At 38.1% G+C, this 9,798-nt stretch overlaps 1 pseudogene; it reads left to right on the forward strand.

Annotated features, from left to right (window-relative positions):
* The first annotated feature begins 8,289 nt into the window (after positions 1 to 8,289).
* LOC101608068 lies at positions 8,290 to 9,205 on the forward strand (annotated as a pseudogene).
* Positions 9,206 to 9,798: the final 593 nt, after the last annotated feature.

The raw sequence follows: 9,798 nt of genomic DNA on the forward strand, positions 1-9,798 counted from the left end.
TTGGTGAGCATAGCATATATATTTAGCTAAACACCAGCAGACATTTTACCCCTAGGGATTATGACTTCCCCATCACAGGTTTTCAGTTCAGAAGCATATTTTTAAAAATATTTTCAGGGCTGGAGAGACAGCTTAGCAAATAAGGCATTTGCCTACAAAGCCTAAGAACCCAGGTTCCATTAGCCAGATGCACAAGGTGGAGCATGCATCTTTGATTGCAGTTCCTGGAGGCCCTGGTGCACCCATTCTCTCTCTCTTGTTCATAACAGATAAATAAATATTTAAACATATGGTAATTTATTTGAGAGAGAAAGAAAATGAGAGAATATGCGTCCACCAGGGCTTCTTACCATGGCAAAGAAACTCCAGATTCATGCCCTACTTTGTGTAGGTGGCTTTATGTGGGTACCAGGGAATCAAACTGAGGCCAGCAGGCTTTGTAAGCAAGTGCCTTCAACTTTTGAACCATCTCTCCAGCACCACCTTTTAAATACATACATACATATGTGTGTGTGTGTGTGTGTGTGTGTGTATGCAAGGAGACTGTGCTACATTCCCTAGAGTAGAAAAGACTGGGAAACATAAAAGATTAGTCATTAGATTGGATCAAAGCTTGTCAATGGGTAGATGTTCATAGGTAATATCTTCAAATTCCAATTAAAAAAAAAAACCTGCTTACAATATAGAAAAGACAAGGATGATGATTAGATAACATTTTCTTCCAATTCACAGCAATCCTCCTACCTCTGCCTCCCACATACTGGAACTAAAGGGACTACATAGTGAATTAAAGGTACATAGTAGTCAGCCTGGGCTAGAGCGAAACCCTACCTAAAAAAATAAATAAATAAAAACATAAAACCAACACATTTTAAGACTAGTAAGGCATGAAATCTCTATTTCCTATGATTAATAAGCTCATGGAGGACCATTCCCCAAAATCAAGACAGAAAAGAGGAAGATGAGCTCAGGAAAGGGTTCAAAGGAACTTTCAAGACAACAGCACACATCTCAGGATGATCACTGCACCAAGTCTGCAGAGCAACCAAACCCCACGGTAACAGCGACTCACTGTTAGATGGCTATGTCCACACATGCTGCTCTCATCACGCCTTCTGTCAACCAGCCTTCAGTTGACTCTTTGGATGGAGAAGACGTGCTTGAAATGAACAATGGAATACTCAGGGTAAGAGAAAGTGTCTCAGAAATAAGACTTAAAGCCCAGAGAATGGCATGATGGGGGTGGCAGTGAAGGGAAGTGAATGATGTTTGCTCTGCAGACACCCCCAGAGAGCTCCATGAAAGATAAAAGTGGCCTCCAGGCCAGAGTGCTCCAGAAAAATATTGGAAATCCATTTTCCTGCAGTTTTATCATTACTTTTTACAACTGAATAAATTTCCCTTGTGTGTATGTACCACATCTGCATTACCCTTCATCAGAGGTGGACATCTAAGCTGTTTCCATTTCCTAGGGCAGCAACAAATGCAGATGAGCAAATGCCTCTGTAGTAAAATGTAAAGCCACATATTTACACTACTTAAATTAAAACAATCATTTTTCTTTCTTTCTTTTTTTTTTTTTTTTTTTTTTTTGAAGTAGGGTCTTGCTGTAGTTCAGAGTGACCTTGAATTCACTACGTAGTCTCAGGGTGATCTCAAAGTCCCAGTGATCCTCCTACATTGGCCCCTCCTGAGTGCTGGGGTTAAAGGTAGTCATCACCACTCCTGGATGATTTTCTTTTATTTTTTAACATTAATTTAATTTAATTTAATTATGAGAGAGAGAGAGAGAGAGGCAGAGAAGGAGAGAGAATGTGCTCCAGGGCTTTTAGTCACTGCAAACAAACTCCAGAGACATGTGCCCCCTTGTGCATCTGACTTTATGTGGGTATTAGGGAATCAAACCTGGATCCTTTGTTGTAGGCAAGTGCCTTAACCGCTAAGTCATCTCTCCAGCCCTAAAGTAAGCATTTTTAAAAGCACATAATAAAATTTCTGGCAAGTGATATATTGTTAATAGCAGTAGCAGCAAATTGATCACATTACTTTCCATCTTGTTTTGTCTCTGCCCAAGGAAAAAGTGAAATGAAATCATCCAGTGTGTATAGCATCAACTTGACATTGTTCCAGTTCAATTTTTCCAGCCAAATCAGTGGAATAAAAAGAGGTAATTTCCAGGCGAGGTGGCACACATCTTTAATCCCAGCACTCGGGAGGCAGAGGTAGAAGGATCGTTGTTAGTTCGAGGATACCCTGAGACCACATAGTGAGTTCCAGGTTAGCCTGGGCTGGAATGAAACGCTACCTCAAAAAAAAAAGAGGTAATTTTATACGTACCAATATGGTCAATTTAATTTACTGTATTAAATAGGCAATATGTTCGTATAACTGTTAAGTAGAAGACAGACAGTAGTGGTGAGCCTGTGAGAGGAGCGTTAGAAGACAGCCAAGACCTGTTTGTGACTGCACAACCTCACAAGTTACAAAGTCCTAGCCATTGGCATTCATGACCTCACAGTGGGTAGCATTATCTGTACAATACTGGGCTCATCAACATCCATTCATGAATGGTGGAGAAGGGAAAGAAAGAAAAAAAGAAGGGAGCGAGGGAAGAAAGGTAGAGGAAGGAAGGAAGAAATTAAGAAAGACATAAAAGTAGAAGAGGACTAGTTATTAAAAAGAAGGGGTTCAGTGAAGGGGAAAGGGGAACAACAGAAGGAAAGGGAAGGGGATATAATTAAGGTAATTCATATATATGTATGAAAATTGTCAACAAAAAGTTATAAAAAACTTTGCCTTGGAAGATTGGCTGGTACTTCCAGTTAAGATGGCAGCGTAGGAACCATGCCAAAGAAGAGAAAAAGCCAAAAAAAAAAAAAAAAAAAAAAAAAAAAAGAGCCCAGCAAAATACACTCTTCTACTAAAAGGTGAGGATACAAGAAATTACCAATGGCAACAGAAAAGTACAAGAGGTCCAGAGCATCCAGAGCCCACATAGGCAGGCAGAAGCGGCTCCAGCAGCAGTGGTACCATGTCAGCAGCCACAGCAGGTCTGCCGGCCACAGTTGCAAGGCTTAGCTTGCACCACAGGAAAACACAGGTGAGAGGTTTTCCATTCACACTGGAGATCCTCACAAACTAAAGAAACGTGAAGATAGGATCACAGCAACCGACATAGGAGCAGATCATGAGGTAGAGGATCACGTGGACCAGTGGGAGAACTAGCGCCACCATCCACAACCTCTTCCCTCCCCCACTGCCTGCTCAAGTGCCAGAAAGCACCAGAGTCCTGGGGAAGGGAGCTCACAGTACTCAACACCAGAGACCAGAGCAGCTATCCAATGACCCAGCCAGCTTATTTGAACCCACAGTGCACCAAAGAGGGACCCAAGCAGGAGCACAGCATAAGAGAGACCAACATCATCCCAAAATGTAACAGGGATTACACCAGGGAAGGGTTTCACTTGATCACAAGCTGACTTGGAACCCTCAACAGACCAAAAATCTTAACTTCTATATTGATAGGATTAAGGGTATGGGGCAACACACATCCTAAGGGACAGTGACTTTGTTAGAGGATCTGGTTGTCATAACTACTCTTGCATAAATACTCTGTGCTGTTTTTCATTGAATGTGTACATTGTTCCACTCATCCTACTTGAATACTCTCATAGCAGGCAAACCCAACATCTAGGCTCACTTTTGTAGATATTCTGAGAGTCTTAAGAGCCACAACTAGTACCTTAAGCTCCTACTCTGAAGATATATAACACCAGGTTGATTGATACATCTAATAATACTGCATCTAACTAGAAAACCCAAACATTAATCTAAGATGGAAACATGTATACATTATAACACAAGAAACACCAAAAATCAAGACAATATCAATCCATCAAAAAGTATTAATGCATCAGAAATGACCTCCAGTGAGAATAAGTTAGAGGTAGTGCCTGAGAAAGATTTCAAAAGAATGATTATAACTATGCTCAAAGGAGTCAAAGAGGAAATCAAAGGAATAAAAGAGGAAATCAAAGGAATCAAAGAAGACACAGGAAGCCAATTTAATGAAATAAAGAGGTCAACACAAGACATAAATAAGGAAATAGAAATAATAAAGAAAAAGCAGTCAGAATTTCTAGCAATGAAAAACACAGTCAATGAAAATTTTAAAAATGTAGAAAATCTCACCAGTAAAATGGATGAAGGAGAGGACAGAATATCTAAACTAGAAGACCAGGTGGCAGATCTAATACAGTCCAACAAAGAGAAAGACAAGCTTATAGAAAAGTATGACTGGGAATTTCAAGATATTCGGGACACTATGAAATGATCAAATATAAGAATTCAGGGCAGAGTAGAAGGAGAATTTCACTCCAAAGGCATAGTAGGCATTTTCAACAAAATCACAGAAGAAAACTTCCCCCAGATTGGGAAAGAGGTGCCAGTGCAGATACAGGAGTCCTTTAGAACACCAACTACACAAAACCTGGAAAGAACCTCTCCTTGCCATATAATAATTAAACTACCAAAGACACAAACCAAAGAAAATATATTGAAAGCAGTCAGAGAGAAAAATCAAGTTACCTACAAAGGCAAGCCCATCAGTATTACAGCAGATTACTTAACACAAACTTTAAAAGCCAGAAGGGCTTGGAGTGATGTATTCTAAGTTCTGAAAGCTAACAACTGTGAACCAAGGTTACTTTATCCTGCAAAGCTATCCATTCAAACACATGGAGAAATAAGGACATTCCACAAAAAAAGCAGGCTAAAGGAATATTGGAAGACAAAGTCAGCTCTACAGAAAATACTTGAAAACATCCTTCATTCTGAAGAGAAAGAAAAGCACAATATAAGGAACCTGAAAAATCAAACTAGTCAGCAAAGGTAAAACTGGAACAACTACCAAAAAAAAAAAAAAGAAAAGGCAAAAGTAAATACACACCTTTCAATAATATCTCTTAATATCAACTGTCTCAATGCCCCAACCAAGAGACATAGGTTTGCAGACTGGGTTAAAAGCAAGATCCTTCTAATTGTTGCTTCCCAGAAACTCACCTTTCTACAAAGGATGGACACTATCTTAGGGTGAAAGGCTGGAAAGATAACAAAGGTCACTTTATATTGATTAAATCCACACTCCAACAGGAGATTACAATCCTAAATATATATGCACCTAACATGGGGCCTCCCAACTTCATCAAACAAACACTATTAGAACTAAGTCACAAATAACACCAGACACAGTTGTGGTGGGTGACTTCAACACCACACTCTCATTAACTAGCAGGTCATCTGGGGAAAAAATAAACAGAGAGGCATCTGGATTCAGTGAGGTCATAGATGAAATGGACCTAACAGACATATACAGGACATTTCATCCAAATGCTGCAGAATACACATTCCTTTCAGCAGCACATGGAACATGCTCTAAAATAGACCATAGATTAGGACACAAAGCAAATTTAACAAATACAGGAAAATTGAAATAATTCCTTGCATTCTATCTGACCACAGTGGAATCAAACTACAAATCAATAGCAAGAAAAGCTATAGAGCATACACAAAACCATGGAAACTAAACAATACACTACTAAATGATGAATGGGTCAATGAAGAAATCAAGAAGGAAATAAAAAAATGCATAGAGTCAAATAATAATGAGAACACAACACAAAAAAACCTTTGGGATACAATGAAGACACTCAAATTTATAACTTTAAGTGCCTATATTAAGAAACTAGAGCCGGGCGTGGCGGCACATGCCTTTAATACCAGCACTTGGGAAGCAGAGGTAGGAGGATCACTGTGAGTTCAAGGCCACCCTGAGACTACATAGTGAATTCCAGGTCAGACTGAGCTAGAGTGAGACCCTACCTCGAAAGCCAAAAACAAAACCAAAAAGAAAGAAAGAAAGAAAGAAAGAAAGAAAGAAAGAAAGAAAGAAAGAAAGAAAGAAAGAAACTAGAAAGGTCTCAAGTAAGTGACCTAATGTTTCACCTTAAAGCCTTGGAAAAAGAACAACAAGACAAACTGAAAATCAGTAGACAGGAAGAACTAATACAGATTAGGGCAGAAATTAATGAAATAGAAACAAACAAACAGAAAAAAGAAAAACAATCCAAAAAAAATCAATGAAAGAAAGAGTTGATTCTTTGAAAGGATAAACAAGATTGATAAACCCTTAGCAAATCTGACCAAAAGAAAGAGAGAAGAGACACAAATTAATAAAATTAGAAATGAAAAAGGCAGCATCACAGCAGATACCAGAGAAATTCAAAAAATCATAGGGACATACTATAAAAACATATACTCCACTAAGTATGAAAATCTGAAAGAAATGGATGGTTTCCTTGATTTATATGACCTACCTAAATTAAATTAAAATGAGATTAATCCCTTAAATAGACCTATAACAATTATGAAGGTACAAGCAGTTATCAAAAATTTCCCAACTAAAAAAAGTCCAGGCCCAGATGGATTCACTGATGAATTTTACCAGACCTTCAGGGAAGAAGTAACACCATTACTTCTTAAGCTTTTCCATAAAATAGGAAAAGAAGGAATCCTAACAAACTCCTTCTATGAAGCCAACATCACCATGATACCAAAACCAGGCAAAGATAGAACAAAAAAGAAAATTATAGGCCAATCTTCCTTATAAACATAGATGCAAGAGTTCTCAACAAAATATTGACAAGCAGAATACAAGAATATATCAGAAAGATCATTCGCCTTGACCAAGTAGGCTTTATCCCAGAGATGTAGGGATGATTCAACATACACAAATTGATATATGTAATACATTATATAAATGGACTGAAGGACAAAAATCACATGATCATCTCATTAGATGCAGAGAAAGCATTTGACAAAATCCAACAACCCCTCATGATAAATGTCCTTCAGAGACAGGAAATAGAAGGAACATATCTCAACATAATAAAGGTTATTTATGACAAGCCTACAGCCAACATATTAATAAATGGGGAAAAACTGGAAGCTTTTCCACTAAAATCAGGAACAAGACAAGGGTGTCCACTGTCCCCACTTTTATTTAATATAGCACTGGAAGTCTTAGCCATAGCAATACGTCAAGAGACACACATAAAAGGGATACAAATTGGAAAGGAAGAGATCAAGTTATCATTATTTGCAGATGACATGATTCTATACATAAAGGACCCTAAAGACTCTACCAGCAGACTTAGAGCTGATAAACACCTATGGCTATGTAGCAGGACACAGAATCAATACACAGAAATCAGTAGCCTTCCTATATGCTAACCACAAACACAGAGAGGATGAAATTGGAGAATCACCACCATTCACAATTGCATTAAAAAAAGTATGTTGGAATAAACCTAACCAAAGAAGTGAAGGATCTCTACAATGAAAACTTTAAAACACTCAAGTGAGTAATTGCAGAAGACACTAGGAAATGTAAAAACATCCCTTGTTCTTGGACCAGAAGAATCAATATTGTGAAAATGGCAATCTTACCAAAAGCAATTTACACATTTAATACAATCCTCATTAAAATTCCAATGGCATTCTTCACAGAAATAGAAAAATAATCCAAAAATTCATTTGGAATCACAAAAAGTCTTGAACATTTAAAACAATACTGAGCAACAAAAATAAGACTGGTGGTATCACCATACCTGATTTTAACCTATATTACAGAGCCATAGTAACAAAAACAGCATGGCACTGGCACAAAAGCAGAAATGTAGATCAATGTAACAGAATAGAGGACCCAGATGTAAGTCTGGGTAGCTATAGCTACCTGGTATTCAATAAAAATTCCAAACTTATTCATTGGAGAAAAGACAGCCTCTTCAGCAAATGGTGCTGGGAAAACTGGATATGTATCTGTAGAAGGATGAAAATAGATTCTTCTCTCTCTCCATGCACAAGAATTAAGTCCAAATGGAGTAATGACCTTAACATCAGACCGGAATCTCTGAAACTGCTAGAGGAAAAAGTAGGGGAAACCCTTCAACATATTGGTCTTGGCAAAGACTTTCTGAATACAACCCCAATTGCTCAGGCAATAAAACCACAGATTAACTTCTGGAACCTCATGAAATTACAAAGATTTTGTATGGCAAAGGACACTGTGAATAAAGCAAAGAGGCAACCTACACAATGGGAAAAAAGATCCCAGCGGGCTGTGCTTGGTGTCGTTTGAATGGCTCTGAGTGGGGCCTGGCAGCCGAGCTGGGGGACGTTCTAGGCTGCAGGGCGCGGCTGGTCAGCGCTGTGATTGGGCTGAGGCGCCGGTATTTAAGAGATTATGGCATCTAAAACCAACAATGTTAAAAAAATGAACTCCTGTAGTAACATTGAGGATCATTCCATTGATCTTCCTATAAAGAGGATCTCTAATTTCACTAATAAGAACATGAAGGAGGTTAAGAAATTTCCAAACAGTTGGCTGCTTGCATAAGTAGAACAGTTGGACAAGTCGTGAGAAGCCCAGATAAAGTACGCAAGGTGATCTGTCGCGGAAAGAAAGGCCATCACCCATTTCTAAATCCCTGTTACCGAAACAAACAGTCCCCTAAAAGTGGGGACTGTGACATGGCAAATAAAGAAAATGAACTGGCTTGTGCAGGCCACCTTCCTGAAAAATTACACCATGATAGTCAAACATTTTTGGTCAACTCTAGTGATTCTGGTACTTCACAAACAGAAAAATATAGTGGTTTTTTTTTCTGAGGTTTCTCAGGACCATGAAACAATGGCCCAAGTTTTTCTTCAGCAGGAATTTGAAATTAAATGTAGCTTTAACTTTCTGGAGAAAGAGAAGTATAACTGAACTTGCTGCCTATTTGGTGAGGATAGAAGATCTTGGTGTTGTGGTAGATTGCCTTCCTGTTCTAACTAATAGTTTACAAAAGAAAAGCAATATATTTCAGTTGGCTGCTGTGTAGACTTGTTGCCTCTAGTAAAGTCATTACTAAAAGGCAAATTTGAATAATATGTTATAGTTGGTTTAAACTGCCTTCAAGCAGTAATAAAAAGGTGGTGGTCAGAAGTATCATCCAAAATGGAAATTATAAATGATGGAAATATTAAGATATTAAAGCAACAATTAAGTGGATTCTGGGAACAGAAAGACCATCTTACTTTGATTCCAGGATATACTGGTAATATAGCTAAGGATGTAGATTCTTATTTATTACAGTTGCATTGAGAAATTTCTACTACAGAGCTTTAGGTTATTGAACACATCACCAGATTAAATGATTTCCAAAAGTAAGTCTCTTCTGAGAACTGTGGACTATGGAAGAAATCAAATCATTTTTTTTTTCTTTTAAAAGCCACATGATGAAACTACTAATGAAACCCTAACAATCTACTTCACATTGAAGTGGAAAGATAGCCAAAAGGAGCAGTTTCGGTGTCCCTGAGCTGACCGCGCACCAGGAGGCTGTTCGCTGTTGCTGCATCAGTTTCTATGGCTGTCTGCAGCACGGCGTGAGAACTGATGGGTCTTCATGCGGTCCTGCGTGAGACTACAACTTATACTATGCGAGAAAATAAGACAGGACTTACTACTAGGAACTACAAAAACCAATCATCAATTTTACTGTGTTTTATAAAATAAAAAAAGACACTTCAATGTCTGCAGCTACTTCTGTTGAAAAGACTTTGAAAGTTTAAAGCATCAAAGTAAATAATCAGTATAAAATTGTTTTAGCCCACACTGATACTGTGTATACAAAATGCCTTAATTATTAATAAGACAATGTATTACTATACAGTATCTCTTTTTAAAAAAATTAG

Source organism: Jaculus jaculus, chromosome 9, assembly GCF_020740685.1.
Source record: "Jaculus jaculus isolate mJacJac1 chromosome 9, mJacJac1.mat.Y.cur, whole genome shotgun sequence".
NCBI lineage: Eukaryota > Metazoa > Chordata > Mammalia > Rodentia > Dipodidae > Jaculus > Jaculus jaculus.